General features: G+C 43.4%; 1 protein-coding gene across 3 annotated transcripts in view; it reads right to left on the reverse strand.

Moving 5' to 3' along the window:
• The window catches only part of LOC122792248 (phosphatase and actin regulator 4-like), a 2,537,344-nt gene that overhangs the window by 1,656,119 nt on the left and 855,627 nt on the right, over positions 1 to 25,598 (reverse strand). For all 3 annotated transcript variants that reach the window (XM_044059998.1, XM_044059995.1, XM_044059996.1), the window contains one exon: positions 15,914 to 15,959. The gene's annotated coding sequence lies outside the window, so the exon portion shown is untranslated. The remainder of the gene's footprint in view (positions 1 to 15,913; positions 15,960 to 25,598) is intronic.

The raw sequence follows: 25,598 nt of genomic DNA on the forward strand, positions 1-25,598 counted from the left end.
CCTTCTGAGCCACTACTTCCATAAGGGGTTCGAAAGGCGGAGACACCCAGGAGGTGGAGGGTCGAGAACCAAATGCCTCCAGGTACACTGACTCGTCCTCGGAAGGATTAAGGGAAGACCAGTTCCCCCTCTGCTTTAGGATTTCTAGGATGTCTGAGAAAGAGACATCCTCAGAGGGGGACTTTGGGGATACCTCAGACTCATCCAAGTCTGTGTCAGATGTAATGGACTCAGGGGAGTCCACATGCTTCCTCTTACATGTCCTCTTACGCTGAGGCTTCGCTGACAGGTCAGGAGAAGCCTCGGAAGAGGAAGATATTCCCAGTGGGGGAACCTGAGGCATTGGATCTCTGGGTCCGGGGGAAAGAGAGTGGGAAGAGACATCAGCAGGCACTGTAGTGGGAGGAGCTGATGGAGCTGACCGTTGACTATGCCCTGGGGCTAGTACACTCCTCATCACCTCGAAGGCTCCCCTATCAGAAAGGCCAGAGGGCTCCCGCTCCTAAGAGGTGGGGACCCCAGGCCGCACCGACAGGGAAAGCTCCGAGGCCGATGTCGGGGCCGAGCCCACCAGCGCCGACGCTCCGAGAGGGAGAACGGGGTCAGACAATGGTCAGATGCCACTCGCCCCCTCGGAGCCGACGAGAGAGACCAGGTGCCCGGATCCCTCCAATGAAGGCATCAAGGAGGAGATCGGAGCGGAAAACGAAGGAGCCGAAGGGGGAGGTATTGGCTCCGACGCCACAACAGTCATGGCTCCAAGGAGCTCCGGCTCCGAACTCTGAGGGAGAGTCGAAGGAGGAAAAATAGGTGGAGTCGTAATAGCTACCGTCTCATGAGACGGGCTACAGATCATTTGGGCCAATGCCTGAGACTAACAGCCTACTTACCACTCTCTCAAGGTCGTGGTCGGAAAGCCTGGATGACTGAGAAGATCGGCTCCGATGGCTCCGCTCCGAGAGCAGGGGGGATCTCGGAGCCGAATGGATGGACTCCAACGAAGGGGATCTTGACCTTTTCTTAGATACGGATGGAGCCAAAGGAGCCAAAGACACATCGGCTCCAGCCGGAGCCGACCGTGAATGCATGGATTCAGAAGTATCGGCACTGAGTGGGGCCGAGACAGGAATCTGTGACTCGGAGGGATTGGCTCCAGCCGGAGCCGATCTAGGCACAAAGAGCCAGCAGCCAAAGGCTTAGTACTTGGAGCCGACACTTTTGCTGGTTTCGAAGGCCTCCCCAACGCAGACTTAGTCGGGGAGCCCACGGGCTTTAACAATCCCCTCAATATTAGTTTGTTCCTGCACTCCTGCTGGACTCTTGGACTGAACGCATGACACACAGAACAAGAGTCCTGCAGGTGCAGGGGTCCCAGGCAGTAAACACAAGAAGTGTGACCATCTGTCAGAGACATTTTCTGACAGCATGAGTCACACTTCTTAAAGCCTGAGACCTTAGTTTCCTTTGGTTCCTTCGACATAACAGTGTCGAGGGAGCACAAAAGGAAAAACACACACACACACACACACACACACACACACACACACACACACACACACACACACAAAACAATAAAAATATTAAGTGGGATACTGACACACCCAAACACTCCACAGGATCCCTAAGATATAATTAGGAAAGGGGCAGGCTTAAGGCCTAACCTAAAGAGTGGAGGGGGGGGGGATATAAAGGGAAAAAAAGGGAAGGTATTAACAGGAATAGGATTAAAAGTAGTCGATAACTACTAAAAAACAACTGGGTGGAAAACTAACCAAAAAGGGTGGCTGAAAACTAAGTATTCAAAAGACTTACCAGGAGCCGGTAAAAATACACACCTCGCAAGCGAAAGCAGCAAATGAGATCTGGGAAGTTATCGCCTAGCATCATGGGATATAGGGTTGCCTCGAGCCGGTAAAATAAGCTCTCGAGCTTTAGTAAGTGGCCGAGTCGGAGCCGAGGATCGGCTCCGAACCCATCCAGCAAGAATGAAGGCGAGATTGACAACTTAACATCATGGAATGTTATGGTGAGTACATAACTTCTTAATGTTATGTTGTCCTATCTTGCCCTCATTCTTGCTGGTTGAGATAGTGTCCCCAGCACATTTTTTCTCACGTGGCTTAAGGGAATAAGCTCTTCAGAACAGTGGAACCAAAGGAAGCCCTGTTATGGGAGGCCACATCTACATTTTAATGAGTGATGAAGGTATGAAGCTTGACCCATGTGGTTGCCACACAAATTGAGTTCATTGGTAACCTGGCCTGAAAGGCAGTTGAAATTGACATAGCTCTTGGTGAGTGGCCTCTAATCTTTCCTGGCAATTGTTTATGTTGAGAATTATATGCATAAGTAATAGTGTCAGCAAGCCATTTTGATAAAGTAACTCTAGAAACTGATGCATCTTTTCTGTTAGCTGAGGAATAGACTAATAGCTGGTCAGATTTTCTAAACTCATTTATTCAATGCAAGTAGAACCGTAACTGTGGATGTCCAGTTGGTATAGCTTATATTCCGTCCTGTTGCCATAGTTTGAAAAGAAGACAGGCAGATCAATGGACCGATTCAAACTGGTCTTAGAACATTCTTTGGGAAGGAATGGTGGATTCATTCTAACAGAAACTCTGTCTTTGTGAAAAACTAGATAGGACGGGCGTATGGACACAGCCTGGAAATCTGAAACCCTCCTAGATGAAGTAATGACTGTTAAAAAGACTGTTTTCCAGGTCAGAAATTTTAGTTCACAAGAGGAGGCTGGTCCATAAGGTGATAGCATCAGAGCAGTCAGTACCAAATTGAGGTCCTAAGGAGGTGGTGGTTCCCTTATTGGGGGCCTTGGTAGAAAAGTAACTATCAGGAAAGCTTTGCACAATCTGAGACATTATTTTTGATCCCATGTCTCCTATGTGGTGGTTAGATATGGTGGCTAACTGTACTCGTACGGTAGCTGCTGCAGCACCTTTGTTGAAAGTCTCTGCTAAGAAATTCAAAATTTTACTTATAGGGGCTGTAAAGGGGTCTATGGGATTCTTGGAAACCCAACAAGAAAACCTTTTCCATTTGTTAGCATACAGTTTTCTAGTTGTTGTCTTATGAGAAGAAACCAGAATGTGACGCACTGCAGGGGGATATGTCTGGAAGCCTGGCTAAGATTGGAAGTGGAGCAGCCAAGCTGTCAGCTTGAGGTTTGGATAGAAGGATGGAGCGTTCCTGACTGATGAGTCAGTAGATCTGGTACTGGTTGCAGAATCCACGGCTCCTCTTAGAAATGGGGCCGTAGGAAGGGGAACCAGATTTCACAAGGCCAGTATGGAGCATGTGAAAATAAACCTGCAGCTCAACGATTTGTCTTTCTGTAGAACTTTGGGGATTAGAGGAAACAGGGGAAAGGCATAAAGAAGTCCCGAGGGCCAATTGTGAACAAGTGCATCCCTTGGTGACTCCTCCGGAGGTGGGATTAGGGCAAGGTAGCTGCTGCATTTGGTGTTCATGGACACTGCAAAGAGGTCGCAGCAAGGCTGGCCCCACTTGCGAAAAATCTGGTTCGCAATTTCCTGTTTCAGGTATCACTCGTGAGGCATCAGAAATACACTGCTTAATTTGTCTGTTATCATGTTGGATCTCCCCAGAATGTGCTTTGCAGTCAGAAAACGTTGAGAAGATATTGCCCACGGCCATACTCTCTGAGCCTCTAGACACAGGGCGTAGGATCTGGTTCTGTCTTGTTTGTTGATGTATCACACTACCGACATATTGCCTGTCTGTATTGCAATCGTACCTGGTGGAAGAGAGTTCTGGAATGCCTGCAATCCCAGAAGAACCACTCTCACCTCTAGGACATTGATGTGCAAATGGTACATGTGTTCCTGCTAAATTCATTGGACAGTCTTTCCCAGATAATGTCCCCCAACCCTATCTGGGAAGCATCCGTGGTCACTGTAGCTACTGGCTGGGGGAGACCGATCGGTCTGCCTAGAGTCACCTGTGTGGATTGAAGCCACCAGTGTAGATCCTTCTTGTAGGAGTCTGTGATGAAGGATCTTGGGGGACATGGGCAACTCCTGCATGGACTACTGAGCAAAGAGTAGCCAATGTAGGACTCTCATATGTAGACGTGCCAGAGGTACTAGTATTATAGCAGCAGTCAGTGCCCAAGACCTTTAGAACAAACTTTACCTGTACTTTTTTCTTCCAAGACAAAGATGGACACTTGATGGCGCAGTGTCTGTACCCTGTCATGAGGCAATTTTGTAACCGTGTCTTTTGTGTTTAAGACTGCTCCTGTCTAATTTCTCCAAGTCTTTTGGGTTTCTAATACCATAACAGGAATGGGCCCCATTCCTAAATCAAAGTACGATTAAAGTTCATGAATTTAGTATTGTTCCACTCTTTGATGTTAGCCAAAAGTGCTCTTTGCACCTGCAATGTGCCCAGTAATGACTCTTTCTGCAATTTGTATGGTGTTACATGAATTGGTAACGTACCTAAATATGATTGTAAATTATTTTTTATAAGACCAGTTGCTCCTACTACTATTGGAACTGTCTGGGTATCTTTCTTCCACATGGCTCGTTTCTGCCTGCAGATCGAGGTATTTTAGGACTTTGTGTCTCTCTGTACACAAGACACTGTAGTCACTAGGTGTGGTGATTTCAATGATCAATGCTACTTTTGTCTTCTTTTCTTGGACCACTATATCTGGTTTTCTAGCATCTATCTTTTGGACTGTTGGTATTGGGTGATCCCCATGTGATGTAAACTTCATCATTTTCTGTGATTCTCTGTGGCTCATGTTTCCAGTGTTTTTCAGCCACTTCAATAATGTTTGCACAATCTCCAGTGTAACAATCTCGCTAAATTATTATGCCTTTCAGTATACAGTCCGACTGCCATTAGAGAGTTGCAACCAGCAATAAGGTGTGTGACTGTTTCCAATTCTGTTCCACAAAACCTACATATGTCTGTTTCTCCCACATGTTCAATGGACTTAGTAAACCAGCATGTACGTAGCCCACTCTCTTGGGCTGCCAATATTAACCTTTCATTTCTTGATGTAAATTCACCTCTCCTTAACCATTCCTGCGTTCGTTCTTGATAAACATGAGGCTCTTCCAGAAGTTTTCTATACTTGCAACTATATGTTTTTTCCACATTTCTTGCCTTCTCATCTGATCCTTCACCTTATATTCTTTCTTTTGTTTTTTAGCTCATTCAGTTGCTGCTTGATTTTTATCCACTTCTGGTTTGATTTTCATTCCTGCTTGACGTTGATATGCTTCTGCTAAATTAAGCAGAGATGTCATCTTAGATTTATTCTCCTCATGTTTCAAAACTTTCACCACATTTGGATCTTGAGGTCAGTAGATGTGTGGAGTCCCACGATTGCAGATCTATACATGTAATCAAGCTCAACGAGGCCCATCCCTCCTTCAGGACGGGGAATATATAATCTTGGTATACACTGATTTTTATAAATCATTTGGTGAGCATGAAGCATCCTTGTTTTAATATCCAATCTATGCAACACTTTTTGGGGCCAGTCAGTCACTCCAAAACTATAAGTTAGGACAGGAAGAGCAAATTGATTTATAGCTTGGTTCTTGTTCCTAGGTGTCACTGCTGTTTTCAGGATTAATTTAAGTCTTCTAAAGTACTCCTTACTAAGCTTTATTTGCACTTGTTCAGGTTTTATTGCTGATCGATCATCAATTACCAAGTATTTATACACCTCGTCTTGCTCAAGTTCTTTTATATCACATTCTTGTCCCAAACTGATGTTTTCCTGGTGCTGCAATTTTCCTTTTTTAAAGGTTGCTTTTGCACATTTATCAAGACCAAATGACATTCCAATATCATTTGAAAAAGTTTGACAACCTGTAACTGTGCTTTCATTTCCTCATCTGATGAGCTATACAATTTTAAATCATCGACAAAGAGAGGATGAGAAGTCATTAGACTGTTGTTTTCTAGAAGCCAAATTACAGCCATGACCTAAGCTGCTAAATTAACAGCTTAATGGATTAATGGCAAGGCAAAATAGCAACAATGATAGGGAGTCACCCTGGAATATCCCCCTTTGGATTTTTATCCCTGGGATAATAATCTGTCCTTTATCATGGCTTAATTGCAAAGTGGTCTGCCACTGTTTCATAGTTACTGTAATATAATCAGTGTAGGATGTACCTTATACATTTTTAAGCACTCTTATCCATGAATGTAGGATACTAGTAAATGCTTTTTTGTAGTCAATCCATGCCATACTTAGATTCTTCCCTTTCTTACAGTTCTCCACTATAACTTTATTAAACAAATGATCTTTTGTTCCATATGACTTTCTTTTATTGCCCTTTTGCTCTACTGCCATAATTAAGTTTTCTTCTAAATGACTATAAACTGTCAGCGTCAATCCCCATGTATAGTTTATACGTCGTCAGAAGACAAGTTATTTGTCTACAATTTTTTAGGGTAGCTTGCAGGTTCACTCTTAAGTAAGAGCATTGTTTTTCCTGTTGTTAACCAGTGCGGCATCTGTTCGGGGTGTGCATATAAATAGTTTTTACTCATGACTGGATCCTCATGTAAAGAAGTAAATGCTTTAAGCCAAAAGTTAGGTACTGCATCTGGGCCTGGGGTTAGAGGCTTTTCTCAACTTTGTTTCAATCTCCCTGGCTGTTATTTCATCCCATTTCATATCCTGTACCTTTGAACTCCTTATTCTTTCTTTTACTTCTTCTATCCATTTAGCATCTTTGTTATGTTCCACAGGATCTTCATAGATACTTCTCCAAAATGTATCTACTTCCTCTTTTTTCAGTGGTCTATTGATTCCTTTTATAGAGAATTGGGAAATAAGGTAAAACATTTTTGGGTCATCAGTAAATTGCTTATTTGCACTTTTCCCCTTGTATTTATCTTCATATCTTCTGAGTCTTTCCGCCTGTTTTGAAATTTTTAGCTCATCTCCAGCAGTGCATAACAGATCCTGGTCTGTTCTAATACGGCACATTGCTTTTATCACATCTATCTTTCTTAATATTTTTGTTGATCTGTTCCCTCTTCTATAATCTTCTAACAATCACGCTTCTTGTCTTTGGTGCTTTATAGTCTTCTCTATTCGATATTTCCATGATGGTGTTCGCTTTCACTCCCCCCCACCCTTTTCCTCAATACCCTAGATTCCTGTGGTAGAATTTTATCAGTTATTAATTTAGCAGCACAGTAATATATTCTGTTTACTTCTGTTATAGCGCATGGATCTCCATGGTCAGTCCTAATTACAGTGTTCATTTGTTTCCTCAAGCTTCTGACTTTTGGGGTTTTATTAACCTTCTGCCATCTATTTCTCTCACTGATCTTGATATATCAGTCTTTGTCTAGTAAATCAAACAACTCTTAACTACTTTTCTTCCACACTGAGGGCACATCCCCTGCTCCTATGTATGTAATATGCTGTGACAGCAACAAGGCAGATTTTTCAAAATTTACTGTAATGCCCAGTTCCAAGCATACATGGATGGTGGTGTCTCTTGCCTTGGTTAGTAGATGCTCGGTGGTGGCGGTCAGGAACCAGTCTAAGAATGGAAACACTTGAATCCCAGACGCCTCAGATGAGCCGTGACTACTACCATGCATTTGGTAAACACTCTGGTGGCTGTAGTGAGGCCAAAGGGCAGCGCTCTGAATTCATAATGGCTGGCTCCCAGCCGGAAGCATAGATATCTCCTGGATCACCTGTCCATTTTTATATGGTAGTAAACAGCCTGAGAACGACTGAGCACATCCAATTGTCTTGTCCCAGAAAGGGGAGTATAGACAGCAGTGTCACCATCCAAAACTTTGCTTTTTTATGGACTTGTTCAGCCTGCTGAGATCCAAGATGGGTCTCCAATCCCTTGTTTTCTTTGTAACTAAAAAGAACCTTGAGTATGTTCCGGATCTCATTTGGTCTGCGGGGACATCTTGGATGACTCTCTTTCTTAGCAACATTTGTATCTCTAGTGCTGCTTTATCCCTTTGACAGGGTGGAATGTCTGGGACTGATCTTGCTCATGGGGGCAGGGTGGAAAAGGCTATGTTGTATCCCCTGGATATTATCGACTGTACCCATTTGTCTTGAGTGATGTTCAGCCAGGCTTTTGGGTACAGTGAGTCTGCCCCTGGCTGTCGCCAGAGGTGGGCAGGTGGGCCTCCTTTCAGGAGCGCTGGAAGGGTCTGCCAGAGAACATCTCTGTCGCTCTGATTTTGCGGACCCCTTCTGCCATGAAGGCGGCGTCTTCCATTGTTATTTCACCCTCTTCCCCTGGGGGAAATGTCACCACATGTGTCCGGCGAAGCTCTTTGGGATTTACAGAGCCACATTTTCCTGCCCTTCAGGCTTTTGGGATAAGGCCTGGTAGGGACAGAAAAACACTCCCACAGCAGAGAGAGTTTTGCCTTCTTGCTTGCACCTGGTCAGAGTCTCTTTCACTTTTGGCCCAAACAAGGATGAACCTTCAAGTCTTCCTTCTTAAACACCCTTTTTGAAGGGTTCAGCAAACTTGCAAAGGTGCACCAAGGAATGTCTCCTCAGAGATATTCCTGTGCCTGCTGCCCTACTCGCTCCATCGGCTGCATACGAGATAAGTTCTGTAGTCAACTACTCCATTAGGCTCAAGGTAGCGAGCTGAGAGGTCACCTTATCCGACACCCCTGCAGCTGTAGAACCTTGAAGGGCATCTCAGCTCCTTCATGAGATCCTTTTGGAGTCTCATAAAGTGGGTTAAATAGTTCAGTGACCAGAGTGTAAAGGCCACTGACGAGAACATATGCTTCCCATATCTGCCGATTGTTTGAAATTCCTTATTCAGTGGATGGACAGATGAAGTCCCAGCTAACTCATTTTTGGTTGCAGCCGCCACCAGCATAGCATCTACTGGGACACCTTTGGTTAAGAACTCCTTATCTGAAGGGGCAGTTATGAATTAGTTGGGCCTCCTTCGAACAGGTTCTGCAGATTCTGGAGAGCCCCATGCCTTCCGAATGACTACACAAAGGAGCTGGTTGAAAGGTAGAGACACCCAAGAGGTGGAGGGTCAAGAACCAAATGCCTCCAGTTATAAGGACTCATCCTCCGAAGGGGTAAGGGTCTTCCAGCCACCTGTTTCAGGATCTCTAGGATGTCTCAGAAAGAGACATCCTCAGAGGGTGACCGTGGGGACCCTTCTGAATCCTCTAAGTCAGAATCAGAAGTGACAGACTCCTCAGGGGAGTTTAGATGTTTCATCTTACAAGTTCTCTTCCGAGGGACCTCTCCAGAAGGCTCCTCTGGGGAGGTTTCAGAAGAGAGTGACTCACCCAATGGGGCATCCTGGGGCATTGGTTCTCTACACCGGGGGGGGGGGGATGGTACAGAAGCAGACCATGGCACTTTGAGGGAACAGTGCCTGGATCAGAGGGTGCAGCAGTCAGGAGTGACAGCACACTCCCCATCACCTCGAAGGCACCACAACCTGGGCCTGAGGGATCCTCCGACTCTAAAAAAAACAGGAGACATCCCCCGTGCCAAGGAGGTGGGCTCCAAGGTAGGTGTCAAGCTCACCTGCGCTGAAGCCCAAGAGCTAGATTTGGATCAGACAAGTGTCCGATCCAACTCTCCTCCCCAGACCAGACTGGGGAGTGTCAGCGCCTAGACTCCGAGACAGAAGATGGTACTGAAGAGGTCGGAGCAGAAGTCGGGGCTGAAAACCCAGGGGTGAGTCTCGGACCCAACAGTTCCACCACAAAGACATCCAAACACTCCGGCTCCGAAACCACTCGGTCGGAGGAATAGCAGAAGGGGCAGGAGGAGAAAAGTTGGTTCCAATTCCTTTTGGGCTGGACTCGAAAGGATCTTGACTACAGCCAGAGTCCAAAGCAACCTCTTGAGCACCCGCTCCACTTCATCATCCAATAGACTCCCGGATGATTGAGAGAATGAGGCCGATGATTTTATGCTGCCAGCCACAGACTAAGATGGGTGACTGGGGGACTGATGATACCGGCTCCAAGATTGGAGACCTGCTCCATACATGAATCCTGGCTGGTTCTGACAAAACTGGTGGAACCGAAGGAGCAGTTTCCTTGGTCCCAACAGCCTTCGGGTCCGAAGTCGAATCCTTTGAGGGCTTCTTAGCCAGCTGAGAAACAAAAGCAGAGGAAGAAGCCCTTTTAGAAGACTTGCCCGATTTTGGTGACTGGGACGATTTTGAAGAGGTCTGGTTCCCTTCGAGAGTTTCAGCAAATGGAAGCAGTCCTTTAACCATCAACTTATTTCTACATTCCTGCAGTACCCTGGAACTGAAACCATGACATACTGAATACGAGTCTTGGAGGTGCACCGCACCTAAACAGTAGACACAACTAGTGTGTCCGTCCATTAAGGACATTTTCTGAGTAGAGGAGTCACATTTTTTGAAGCCAGACTGCTTCACTTCTCTGCCTTCCTTGGACATAACAATCAACACAACAATATTGTCCAGGAACTAAGTAAAAGATAGAGATAAGAATGCTAGCAAAAAGCTATCAAACACCACACTAAACAAAAAAGTAATTATCTAATTTCTACTCAACCTTTTTCTTTTTTTAAGCACTCAAGCAGAGAGAAAAAGAGGGCTAGAGGAGAGGTCTTTAACTAAAACGATGATCCCCTGTAATCAGAGGAGACATCTCTAACTCAAACGACGAAACCTCTTGGAAAAAGTGTGAAGGAAGGAAAAAGTTGTCCTCTAACAGACAGAAGAGGAAAGACAATGAACTCTCTAAAAACAGGTATGTTAAGTTACAAGTTTTAGAGTTGAAAAGACAGGACAGGGAGGTGTAGGCCTAGCAAAAGCAATGGCCAGCCACAACAAACACACAAGCAAGAAAAAACTTATGGATTTACTACAGTGAAACCTAAAACACAGTCAACTAGTGATACAGAATATATATATATATATATATATATATATATATATATATATATATATATATATATATATATATATATATATAATATATATAAAATTTTGAAATAGACTAGACTAATGTCCGAAAAAGAAGTTCACTTTGCCTGAGCCTAGTGAGAAGCACCCGATCTAGTTTAGCGGCAAACGAGATCTGGGCAATCTTCCCTAGGCATCATAGGGTATAGCCTCGAGCCAGTGGAAGCTCTAGTAATAGGCAGAGTCAGAAGAGATGCTTGGTTCCAAACCCAACCAGCAAGAATGAAGGCAAGATAGGACAACATAACATTATTACTTATAGGTGGAGACTGGAATTTGGTTTGCAACAGTGAAGATGTATTTGGGGGGCCTAGAAGGGAAAATATAACAAAGGGTAGATTTTTGAAGAAATTTATGAAAATGTTTGGCATGGAAGATGTGAATTCAGTACTAGGAGATCGAAGTGAATTTACATATTACTCAGAGATACAAAAACTGGGCTAGGCTACACAGATTTTATATCTCACAGGAACATGTGCACTTAACCGAAGGTCTTGAAACACACCCAATAACTATTTCAGATCATGAGGCAATAATAACTAGAATAAAAACACAAGGTAATGAAATAAAAATGAGACACTGGTGCTTTCCCACCTATTGGTTGAAAAGAGAGGAATTCAAGGAATGGGTTTTGGAATTAATTCAGGAGCTACTACCGAAGACAGAATTTGCTTCTAAAAACATAGCTAGGAAGTGAGATAAAATTGAAGTTGAGTTTAAAACTAGGCTGGAAATAAAAGAAGGGGAGACATGGTTAAACAATAACAAGAATTACTTAAGAGAGACTGACAGATGTTAAAGTATTGCAAAATGGGGAATCTCTCAGTACAAGAAAAGGAGCAACTGCAAATTGCTAAACAGAAAATAAGGGATTACTTCGATGATATGTACGAGTTTAGAAAGATTGCTCTTAAGCGACTGTTTTTTTGATAATTCTAGAGCACAAAAACCTTTAGCACAACAACTCAGGCAACAGAAAGTGGAAAGGGCGGTCACCAAGCTTAGTGAGCCTATAACAAGGAAGATAACAAGAGACCCTGTAGAAGTATTAGAAATATTTCAGAAATTTTATGAAAGTTTGTATAAAGCAGAGTAATATGGAAATCAAGAAAAGATAAACATGGAAATGTTTATGGAAGAATTAAATATGCCCATGTTAGAGGTAGATGAAGCTCAATTACTAACAGTTAGGATAGGAAGGGATGAGATAAAAATGGCTATGTATAACCAGGAATGTCCCCAGGAATAGATGGTATTCCTGTGGAAGTTTGGAAGTTAGGAGGGAAAAAAATGATAAAGATCTGGAAGATTTTGCTTAACAGTATTTTAAGAAGAGATGACGTACCAGCATCCTGGAAAAAGGTGATGGTAAGAGTAATACCTAAAGAAGGTAAAGATCCATTGGATCCAGCTTGATAGATATGGATCAGTGTAGTTTTGTGGAGGCAAATATTTGAAAATATTAACAGAAGAGTGACTGCGGTGGTGGTGCTGCTGTAGCGTTGTCGCCTCACAGTTAGACGTTGCCCATTCGATTCTCAGTTAGAGTGTGTCTTCTGTGTGACGACATGCGTGAATGGGCGTTCCTTCGCTGAAGGTTGTGCGTTAGGCCCGGCAAGCCAGCATGTAAAAATCTACTGCCAATCATTAGCGGACCGGAGTTCCGCTATGGCGACCCCTAACCAGGAAAAGCCGAAAGAAACAAACAAACAAACAAATAACAGAAGAGTGATGATCCAGAGGGAAACAGAATGCAAGAAAATGCCACTTTTACTGGTGGGTCTTGATGCAGAAAAAGCATTTGGCAGAGTAGACTGGGACTTCACGAGCAGGGCAATGGAAGCATTAGCTTTCCCCGATAAAATCATAAGGTTGATTAGAAAAATATATGAGAGATCTGAGGAGCAAATTAAGGTGGGTGGGGTCCTCTCTAATAATTTGTTTGAGTAGAGGAACCAGACAGGGTTGTCAGCTTTCCCCTTTGTTGTTTGCATTATATTTAGTACCACTGGCAAAGAAAATAAGGGATTCAGAAATTCAAGGATATAATTGGTATGGTAGTCAGGAAGAGCTGCCTCTATTTTATGACATTTTATACATGACAAAACCAGAACGGGACATTACAGTGTTGTGGAACATTTTAAGTCAGTTTCAGATCTTCTCGGAATACAAACTTAATGAAGTCAAGACAAAAGCAATAGCGGTAAATTATGTACCCACACACAAACTGGTCCAAAAATATCCATATTTAAGGAGACATTATAAAATGTAGCATTTAGGACTATGGATTAGAAATGAGACTGTTGTGAAAGCTAAGGATATGTGGGAAGAGACTAAATAGAAGACAATATAAAATTTGATAAACTGGAAGCTTGGTTATATAGATATGGATACTACAAACCATTAAAATGCTTTTAGTCCCTTTAGTCTTACACACAGGTCAGGCACATTTTTATCAACCAGAGGAGAAGCTGTGGATAGCAATTAAAAAGAGTTGAAGAATTTTATCTGGGAAGGAAAGACAAGAAGGGTCAAGTGGGATAAGCAGATTCTTCCCATAAAACAAGGCGGACTAGGATTATCTTTCCTGACACAGGGAGAAATTTCAAGAAATAAGGAGAGACTGGGATTTTGGATGCAGACTCTTAAGGAGAACAACAAAAAACATACAGAATATTATAGTCATAAAATATAGCAGGGAGTATTCTAAGAACCAAACCAGCATGAGACTGGAGAAAAGGGATTTTGCTGATAGGGATGACTGTGTTCAGGGATACAGATAATAAGCAAGACAGGGCTGGAATTTACTGGAAAAAAATGGCAAAGAAACCAAAGTATTGGGAGCAAATAAGTACAATGGAAAAGGTAAAAAAAATGGGAAGAGGCCAACAATTTATTTGGACTGCAGGTTAGAGATTGCCTTTCCTATCAAGGATTGATAGAGTATAGGCAAAGAGAAATAAAATGGGGGCTCCTGAATGAAAGACCAGCCATGGTAGAGTTTTTAACAGAATCTATAACAGAAGCGGTCATTAAAAAATGAATAATTAGTTAAGCATATAAAATACTGCATGATAACTATAAGAATCAATCAGAGGAGCTTAGAAAGTACTGGGAAGTGAGACTGGATATGCAATTCACAGAGACACCATGGGAGGATATATGTATATCTTCCAAATCTGCAACAACGTCTAGAAGATTTAAGATCTTTGCTAGAAGTATTTACATAGGTATTTTTATACCCCAAGTAGACTCTAAAGAATTTTTTCCTCAGGTGGCTAGCAAGTGTTGGAGGTGTATCAGACAAGCAAGAGGTGGCTGGGAACATATTTTTTTGGGAGTGTAATGAGCTAGCAGACTTTAAGGATTCCCTGCAGACCGCTTTGTCGGAGATGCTGGGTGAGCAGACTGGATTGATTAGGGAGATGATTTTTGAGTTATGATACAGAATCAGAATTGCCTAGACAAAGTAAAGCCTTGTTGAGTCTAATTATGGTGGCTGCCAGAAAAGCAAATTACTAGAAAATGGAAATCAAAGTCTAGACTAACTTTACTAGAAATAGTGATTACAGTAACAGATAAAACAACTGAAATTGAAATGTTTAGAAAAGGAAGGGAGCAAACTACATAGGAAAAAACGGGAATTATGGGAACAATATATGCAGAGCGGAATGAAGTTTAAGAGGCAGGATGTGAATGAGCCATATAATTCTTAGCTGACAATGACTGAACAGATAAGTGATGTATAATGTTTGCAACTACAGTTGTTTCAATGGTGTCTGTGATGTATACTGCTTGCAACTAAAGTGGTGTCATGTTTGTTTTTCATTTATATAAATGCAAGATTGTCTATGTCATCTGTGAAAATTTAATAAAGATGTTTGTTGGAAAAAACACTACATGTACACACAAACTGCCATTAACTGGAAATAAAATAAGCTATGCAACTCAAACTAGATAAGACACAGCATTCAAAAAGCAGCTTAAAATGACCCAGCATACTATAAGACAAAAGGACACTTACAGATTACAAAAATATTAAATGAAACATTACGGTGTAACTACCAGCAATGCTTAAAAAATTAATTCACAAAATGAAAATGGTGTAACCAAGCTACTAGGCAATAGTCTATAACAGTACTTTCAGAGTATGAACTATAGAAATAGTAACATACCATTCAAAACAACATACATACTCAAACTACAAGTTTGCCTGTTTAAACACATACACTCACATATCCATACTTGTCAACGCCAGACAACACGCGCACACACACACACACACACACACACACACACACACACACACACACACACACACACACACACACACACACACACACACCTTCAAATTTAACTCCATTATCCTGTGTGTTCCAGAAAAAGTGCAGCTGATCTTAAAGATTCTGCATAATTTATCCATGTTTTGCTGACAAGGTTAGTCCTTCGAGGCTAATAGCCTTTTTTTCTGGGGAGGGACTTGAGGTGGTACTTGTACTACTAAAGAATGCCTGCACTTTGACAGCGCTGGCATACATCGTACACACTCTTGATGCTGCATCAGTTAACATTGCATTAAAATAATAAACGCAAAAAAACAATATAATCCAGATACTGGATGTGGGTTATACAGGTATTTACTCACTCCTTGTTGCATCATCTGTCATTCTGTCTTTGTCTCAAAAACTGAATGTAATTAGTAACATCTAAATCTCATCAACACTCAAACATAGATTAATGCTATCATAAAGTTGAATAAGACAATGTAAAAGCACGAGACAAACTGTCTGAATTCTGAGCGGTAACAGTGTGACATTCCTTTTAAAGCACTCATTAAAACATAATACAAATACAAGGTTCGACAATTTTAAATGAAGTAAATATTCAGATTTAAAAAGGGATGTATATATACTTACTGAAAATGTTTCCATTCTTCAGTACCTCGAATAAGCTTAAATCTTCCTAAAAAAGAATTTAAAAAAAGATCATTCTATATTACAGAGTACGGGACAAGGTAGTCAAAGATCACATTTTGTTGTGACTGGAGCCACAGAAATTTTATCATTCTTTCAAAAGGATAAGGGATCATGCTTCAACTTGGCATAAAACATTAGGCATGAAATCTGAAAATGTCTCACTGACTCAATATCTCACAGTTCCGCCACAGGTTCATACAAACTAAAAGAGTAAAACAAACAAAAAAAAACCTTCTGGGCTATGGCTGAAAATGTTAATACTCTGTTTATAAATTCCTCAACCCACAGCATCAAGTTATTATCGAGTTACCCTGGAACCACAGACATGTGCGAGCTAGGCTAATGCAGTTTTCACCTATTTTTTGTTAAATCATACAAATATGCGGCATAAAAATTTCCCACCCTCAAAACAATCTACAAATATGTTCAAAGGATTAACCTTCAGCTTATGCTTAAAAAAAAAAAAACAGAGAAAAAGAAAACAAGAAGTGAAACATCATACTAATTTAGCAAGCCATGTCACTTTGCATAGCTCTCTCACTGTAACAAGTCATGGAAAGTCAAAATATGGCATGTTACTATGCAAGTTAAGCAGTAACAACAGTTGTTCAGACAAAAATATGCCACTGCTTAACTGAAGATCTCCAATTCGTTACAGATCTACACATTACCTTATGTAGTAGATGTGCCAGTCTTCAATGACAACTACTTTTTTATTTGCGGTAGTTAAAAAAAATTAAATACCTCTATGGGTAGCTCTAATAATGACAGCTGTACTTTTGAACTACTTTTTAAACTGTGACTAAGGTGCTCGCTTGTGTGTGTGCGTGGGGGGATGTATAACAAATACTGATTCTGACAGAAGACCAGATAAATCACTGTTAATCAGAGGGATCACAGCATGGCTATTTTGGTGAAGGGAGGCGAGAAAGTAGATTGCATGTGAAAACAAATGGTGATTAATTGAACATTATTAAGAAGATAATCAACTTGGCTATGATGAGGCAGTATGTGTGCGAGTGCAACAACCTGGAAAATTTTGATCTCGCTATTTCTTTTACTCGAATTACAGTCAAACATTAGGTATCCAACACTGTCAAAAGTGGTGATCACTGGTGGGATGAATGGGAAGTGGGCTGTGTGTGAAAGTAAGATACAATACAGCTACTTGGTTACTGTTAATCACAGGAATAGTCTGTTACGAAAGGGCAGATAATGAGTCTGAACAGCAATCTAAAATGCATCACATGAACATTAGTTCGTTTAATCTGATCACAGTCAAATATCAGAGGTCTACATACTCACAAAGTGGATATCCTTGCTGATGAAAGGATACTCTGTGTATAACTGATGCTGTCAGATAATCACAATTAATGACTAATATGGCTTGCAAGTAGAAGTGTGAATATGTGTAGGAAAGAGGAAGGAATATGTATGTAAAAATATACATTCACAAATCTTCCATTGAAAAAATTGTGCGACTTAGTCGAAAGTCATGTATGTTTCTGGAAGAAAGATATTCTGCTAGAGTAGTTCATGTGTGAAAAAGTGAAAAAAGAAGTTATGTACTCACCACAACGTTCCATCTGAGTAGTTGTACTTCATTTGTCTTCAACCTGTGGTATTCGGATACGAATCAGATCTGAGAGGGCCGTGTCACTAGCATCTAATACGAACTCCAAGCTCCTTCGCTTACCCATAATGCTCCCGTCTCCTTCCTTTCCTCAGCTCGAGTTTGCTGCTCAAGAAAACATAAGCCCAAACCAATCAGACCTTACCAGTAATGACTCCTAAAACCTAAGCCAAGCATAACCAGGAGAGCCACTATAGTGCTCCTCTCCCATATACAATGTTAGAACAATAATGACAACGTCAGGGGGAAGAAGGGGGGATGGTTGACGACAAATGAAGTACAACTACTCAGATGGAACGTTATGGTGAGTACATAACTTCTTTACCTGAGGTAGTTGACTTCATTTGGTCTTCAACCTGTGGGACAGAGTCCTCAGCTACCAACACCTGGGTGGCCCTCATGGAAGGATACTCCAGAGCACTGCAGGAGCCAAAGGATGCCCTACTCCTGGATACAATGTCCAATTTGTAATGAGATATGAAGGTATGAGATGAGGACCAAGTAGCTGCAGAACAAATGTCATTCAGTGACACCCTAGAAAAAAAAGCCGCTGAGGTGGCCATGGACCTAGTGGAGTGGGCTTTCACCTGAACCGGAGGGGAAATGCCTCTATCAGAATATGCTCAAATGATACACTGGGAAATCCAGGGAGCAATGGTCACTTTAGAAATTGGCTTGCCCATAAATGGTTTTGAATAAGAGACAACCTGATCAGAATTGTGAAAAGAGTTCTGTGTAAATAAAACCTCAGTTGCCTATGTACATCCAACAAGTGTAACTTGTATTCACCCCTATTATGGAAATTTGGAAAGAAAACAGGAAGATTGACATGTTTGATTGATATTGGTTTCTGAAGCCACCTTGGGAAGAAAGGAAGGATTAGTCTGCAGGGAAACCCTGTCCTTATGAAAAACCATGCAAGGAACTTTAACAGACAATGCTTGAAGTTCTGATACCCTCCTAGCAGAAGCGATAGCCACCAAAAAGGCAGCTTTCTAAGATAGGAACTGTAAATCTACTGATGCCATGGGCTCAAAGGGAGGGGAGACTAGAGCCTGAAGTACAAAGGTGAGGTCCCATGAAGATGTAGGATCTTTCACTGGGGGTCTTAAAAGAAAGACACCTTTAAAGAAGGTCTTGCAAAGTCTGGAAGAAGCTAGCGAAGCCATGTTTTACCCCACATGGAAGTTAGAGATGGCAGCCATTTGGACTTTAATGGCAGAAGAACTAGCACCTTGGTGAAAGATGCCCACTAGAAATTGCAGAACAGCCGAAACCAGAGCAGTAAACAGATCTAGGTCCCAGTGAGAGGCCCATATAGAGGACCGTTTCAACTTGCTATGATATATTTTTCTGGTAGAAGACTTGCGAGCCACTACCAAAATGGTTTTAAGAGGAGAGGATAACCTGGGAGTCCTAATCATTAATGGAACTGGAGCAGCCAAGCGGTGAATTTCAGACTGTCCAGGTCTGAGTGAGGAATCATTGAGGGATGCGAAATGAGATCTGGAACTGGATCCAAGATTCATGGTGGATCTGCCAGGTGAGACCAAAGTGGGGGGAACCAGACTTGGCAAGGCCAGAATGAGGCAATGAGGATTACTGTGCTCCCCAACCTGCGAGCTTTCTTAAGAAACTTCAGAATGAGAAAGAACCGGGGTTAAGCATAAAGAAGACCGGGAGGCCAAGCATGAACCAGTGCGTCTGAAGGATTCCCTCCGAGGGGTTTCAGAGCGAAGAACTCGCTGCATTTCGCACTGGAAGAAGATGTAGAGAGATCGGAGCAAGGCTGACCCCACTTGAAGATCTGTTCCATTACTGAAGGATTCAGAGACCACTAATAAGGCATCAGAATAGTCCTGCTGAGCCTGTCCGCCAGAATGTGGGACCTTCCCGGAATGTGTGTTGCCACCAGAAAGTGGCCAATGGATCTCACCCATTCCCACAATCTCATGGCTTCGTGACAAAGGGGGGGGGGTAAGATCTGGTTTCACCCTGTTTGTTGATATACCAGACTACTGACATGTTGTCTGACTGAATAGCAGTAGTCCCTACAGGAAGATGGGCATGAAGGACCTGCAGCACTAGAAGAACCGCCCTCATCTCCAGGACGTTGATATGCAAATTGGGCTTGGAAGGGGAACACGTGCCTTGGACAGTTCTTCCCAAGCAATGCCCCCCCAACTGTGAAGTGTCCGTGGTCACCGTGGTTATGGGAAAGGACGGAAGAAAGGGGCGTCCCTTGACAAGGTCCAGGGAGAGAATCCACCAGTGAAGAGACTCTCTGCAAGCCCAGGAAATCCAAACTGGATGGGACAAAGGTAGATCTAGTAGAGACCATTGAACTGCTAGTGTCCACTGGAGAACTCACATACGAAGTCACGCAAAGAGTAGAAGACTGATTGTGGCTGCTATGGAACCCAGAGCTCACAGAACTGTCTCTGCTGAGGGAAGATGAGCCTGAAGAATGTAAAAAAACAGTCTTAAATTGTGTACAGTTTCTGGGGTGAGGTAAACCTCCATTTGTATGGTGTCCATGTTAGAGATTATGAATATAAGGCTGAAATTAATTCTGTTGTAAATATGCTGAAAGATAAAGCATAGAATAAACAAAGTTTGCTTGAATATATGTATAGAGTTTAGCAATGTAAAATGGGCATTCATACTACATGTATAACAGACAGGCTTCTCTTCACAGCATCAGACATGATTTTCTCATGTTTGCAGAACAAATATCTAAACTCATCAATACGTGATGTTATTTCAACAGGAACAGAACAGATGTTTCCTTTCATACTTCTGTTATTCTTATTGCATGCATTTGTGCATTTTCACTACAGCAGAACTGCTGACAGGACAATAGAAAAGTCTAAAAATAGACATTATGTGACTTCCCACAGAAGACCAAAAAAGATACCAAGAGGAAATAACAAAATCTACGTGCGTAACTAGCACTCTATATAAAACAACTGTAGTAGTTCAGCTATGAGAGGAGTGGGACAGAGAGGTATTTTGTAGAAGTCATCATTCATATTTTTAATGAAGGAAAACTTTGTAAATATATGCTACAAACTGACAGAAAGAGCAACTGTAACTGTGCTTATAGCTGCAAAATATATTTCTTTATCAGTGTGCAATTTGAAAGGCTTGGTGCTTTAAACAGACTACAGATGGAGTCATGCAAAGCTCTGTGTCTCTGATTCAGCAGTAAACAGCACAGCAAGACTGTGAGTCTTAAGACTTTGGATCCAGCACAGCATAGAAGCAGCGCACACATAAAATACATTTTTCAGTCCAACCAAATTCCTATAAAGTCTAGGGTCTGGACTGGAGTCACTGACAATTTGCTGAGGTTTACAGTAATGACCATACCTGTTTGCTAGTCCCTGGCTTGGCATAGCAGATGCTTGGTGGGGGCAGCAAGGAGCCAATCGCCCAGGTAAGGAAAGACCTGAATTCCCTGAAGCTTCAGGTGAGTCGCTACTACTACCATCACTTTGGTAAACACCCTGGGGGCTGTGGTGAGACCAAGAGGGGGGCCCTGAACTGATAATTATTGGCCCCCCAAGCCAGAAGTGGAGAAACTTGCCGGAGCACCTGTTCATTTTGATACGATAGTACTTGTCCTGGAGGTCGATCGAGCACATCCAATCCTTTTCCTGTAGGTAGGGCAAGATGAACTGAAGAGTGGCCATCTGGAATTTTTCCTTGGCTACAGATAGGTTCAAAGTGGAAAGATGCAGAACGGGCGTTAGCCCTCCCCCCCCGTCTTCTTTGGCACTAAAAAGAACCTGGAATAAATGCCCAATCCGGATTGGTCTGGGGGGGATGGTTTTGATGTTTTGGTGGGAGAGGTGGTTCTACGAATGGGATGCAATAACCTCTGGATATGATTTGCAACACCCAACGGTCTGTTGTGACGGACTCTCATGCCATTGGGTGTAGTGAGAGGCAACCACCGACTGCTTTGAGAGATGAGCAGTCGGGCAGCCCCTTAGAGCTGCTGCATGGGCCTGTCCGAGAACGGTTCTTGAAACCCAAAATTTCTCAGACCCCCCCCTGCCTCTAGGTTGGCATATATCATAACTGCCTCTGGGGGAAGATGAGTCTTGAGTGTCCCAGGAGAACTGAGATTTCTGGAACGAAATCTTCTTTTCCCATCACTGACTCCTAGAGAAGGATCTTTGAGGGGCGGAGAAGCGGATCCCGACAGCAGACAATGTCTTCCCATCCTTCTCACTCTAGACCAGTGTTTCAGACACACACACTTCCCAAACAGGGAAGAACCATTACAGGGGGCATTAGCAAAGGACTCCTTGAAGGGTTTCGAGAATTGACACAGCTGGAGCCAGGCGTGACACATCTCATGGCAATGTCGGACCCGGCCACCCTGGCAGCTCCCTCCCTAGCATGGGAAAGGAGGCTTATGGAGGTGTTGGCTATTGTCTTTAGAGTGGCCATTCGTGTGGAGAAGGTCTTCTTGCCCTCTGCCAACATGGACTCCAGGGGTGACTTCATTAACCAGGTCACACTGCAGTCGGATGACATGTACCATGTAGTTTAGCACTCTTATGGTAAAGGTTGCTGAAGCACACAACCGCTTCCCCAAACAGTCCATAGTCCTCGACTCCTGGTAAGGAGGATGGACCGTAGAACTCTCCGGTGTGAACTCTTTCTTTGTGGCAGCTACCACCCTCATAGTGTCTACTGAGGACCCTTTACTCCAGCTAGTCCAGTCTGGTGGGCGACAGAGTATTTTATCTGGACACTTGGGAATAGGCTCCAAGGTGTTTAGTTCCTTCTATGTCTGAGATGTTATTAGGTCCACAAGCAGGTCTGCATGAGGGGATACGCAGGAAATAAATGGGCCCATGCTGAATGTCTCTAGGAGCACAGACTCATCCGGGGTTGGTTTATGGGCTGACTCACCCGTCCTTTGGAGAAGGAGTTCCATGGTGACTCCAAAGGAGACATCTTCGGGGAGGTGACCTGGGGGAACCTTCCCCTTCCTCTAAGGCAATCTCATCTGTGAGGGACTCTGGGGAGAAGTCCAGGTGCTTCCTTTTGCATGTCTGTTTGTGAGGAGCCTCCTCAGTGGGACTCTCTGGAAGTGACTCACAAACAAGTCGCTCATGAATGGGAGCTCCTTGAAGCAAATCAAGCACTGACCATCCCCGAGAGAACAGGAGAGTCTGGGCCATATCCAGAGCCGAGGGGGTCAGGACGGAGTCAGAGGACGAGATGGTCAGAAGTCTCGACGCACTTGAGAGGACCCTCTCTACCACGTCAAAGGCCAAAGGAGAGCGGATGTCCTAAGAAATGAGCAGAGGTGCCGCTCCCCTCAGATCAGACAGGGGAGTCAGAGCAGAGACTGCGAAAGCCGAGATGCCAAGAGAGAAACTGCACTCTGACAAGCTCGGAGCCGACAGCCCCCCCTCGGATCAGACGCTGAGGCTACAGCTCCAAGACCTCGCACACTCAAGGCAATGGCCGGCATTGAGGTATAGGGTACCGATTGCGCCGACCCTCCAACCACAAAAGCCATCAGATCCAAAGACTCCAAAAAGGACGATCAGATTGGAGAAGGAGTTATAGGGGTGAAGAAAGGCTGCAAGCTGCCCACTCTGGAGGGAGAGGGGGCTGGCAAGACTCCCATCTGGATCTGGGTGCAGATGAACTTCCACATCATACTGTCCATCTTGGCCTTACTGAGACTATGGGTTCACCGAGAAGATGAAGCTACCAACACCGGCCAGGAGTGCCAGTGAGGGGAAGTCCTTGAGGGTGGCCTTGATGTCACTGGCTCTGGGAAGAACCTGGGGGAGCAGAGCCGAGGAGTACTAGGCCTAGGAGGGGTCTTTGCTTTAGCTGGAGGTCCTGCCGGAGCTGAGCGGTCCAGAGACCATTTTCCTAGCTTTGTCTTTCCTGTGTTTACCTCCCTCACCAGACCTCATGGCAGGAGTTTGAGTCCCAGGGGCCTGGGGAGAAGCAGAAGTGGAAGTGGCAGCAGAAGATGCTACCAAAGCAGAAGCTACAGGGACAGCTGTCCCTGATAAAGGGAGCAAGCCCTTCATGATTGACTTAGCCCTCCTGTCCTTCAAGGCCTGCGGGTTGAAGCCCGTGCAGATAGGGCAGGAGGTAAATAAGTGGGCCATGCCCAAACACACTACGCACAGAGTGTGGCCATTGGCTGGGGACAGCTTATGGCCACACTCCATGCACTTCCTAAAGAATGGCTTGGGGGGGTCTAAGCCATCTTAGGACACAACACAAACTCCGCAAATGTCACAGACACGCACTTGCTCAAAGAGTTGAGGGAGAAGAAAGGCCAAAGGGAAAAAGTACAGTTTTGTACCTACCATAAATGTAGATGTTCGAAGATCCACATTGCTGCAGTCCTAACACTTGGGGTAGTCCACTGTCCCAGTCGGCCCGAATACCAAAGTATAAGGCTGACGTCGGTCAAGGCGCATTTGTCTGACATCAGGACGTCAGGGTACAAATGCGCATGACCAACGTCATATCCTCAGTCTTTTCTTGCCCCAGATGTCAGAAGACCCTAAAAAGATAAGGCCAAAACCAAAAAACACCAAACACTCCTGTACCTAATATATGTACAATATATACAAATTTACAAAAATAGAACCCCACCCACACAACCACCCCTAAACACAGAGGGGAAGGAGGGAGGTAAATTGGACTGCAGCAATGTGGATCTTGAACATCTACATTTATGGTAGGTACAAAACTGTACTATGTTCTTCATCTCACATTGCTGCAGTCCTAACACTTGGGTAGAATCCCAAAGCAGAGGTAAGGGAGGATGGCTAAACTATAATGAAGCAGGAGCTGCCAAAATGCCCTGCAACACAGCAGTGGCAAAACCAGCCCTGGATTTAGAATAGAGAGGAAGGTGGTAATGCTTGGAGAAAGTATGCACTGAACTCCAAGTAGCTGCCTCCAAAATATCCTTAGTTGCCACCCCTTAGAAATGCTGTTGAAGTGGCAGTAGCCCTAGTGGAATGAGGCCTAATCCCAGCTGGAATCTCCTTGCCATGATGGGAATAACAGAATGCAATGCAAAACCCAATCCACTTAGATATAGTTTGTTTTGACACAGGCTTGCCCTGAGAACTCAAAGCAAAAGAAACAAACAACTGCTGAGACTGCCTAAAATCCTAGTCCTGCTTAAATAATAACGCAACTGCCTGTGTACATCTAAAGTGTGCAAAATCTTTTCCCCTCTATTTTGGGGATCTGCATAAAAAGTAGGCAAATAAATAGTTTGGTTTAAAGCCACACTAGAAACCACCTTAGGCATAAATGAAGGATTAGTGCGTAATGATACCCTATCCTTATGAAAAATCAAAAAGGCTCAACCGCCATAAGGGCCTGCAATTCAGAAACCCTTCTTGCAGAAGTAATGGCCAACAAAAAGCAGTCTTCCATGACAAGTATTTCAATTCAGCAGTAGCCGAGGCTCAAAAGGTTGTAGAGTAAGTTTCTCCAACACAAAATTGAGGTCCCAAGCAGGAGTAGGAGCTCTCATTGGGGTCTTATATTCTTTGCCCTCTAAGAAATTGCTTGAACAAAGGATGAGAAAACAATGGTGGGTCACAATCATAGTGAGCTGAAATTGCTGCAGCATGAATCTTAATGGAAGAGAAAGACAAACCTTTGTCCAATAACTCAGTAAGATATTGAAGAGCCACACTCAAATTAGGCTCAGAAACATCCAAATCCTTTGCTGCACTCCAAAATAAAAATCTCTTCCATTTTTCTGCATACACTTTATGTGTACTAGGTCTTCTGGCTTCCATAATCACATTCAAAACTTGTTGAGGAAGTTGAGACCTGCTGTGGTTCAAAACAGAATATGCCAGGCTGTTAGATGAAGAGAGTGAAGCTTGACATTGAGTAGATGACCGTCCCTCTGAGACAAAAGGTGTGGAATTAAAGGTAAAGGCCATGGAGGCTTCCTTACCAGATTCC

This window comes from Protopterus annectens, chromosome 1.part2 (assembly GCF_019279795.1).
Source record: "Protopterus annectens isolate FY-2018-M chromosome 1.part2, PAN1.0, whole genome shotgun sequence".
In the NCBI taxonomy this organism is placed as follows: domain Eukaryota; kingdom Metazoa; phylum Chordata; order Ceratodontiformes; family Protopteridae; genus Protopterus; species Protopterus annectens.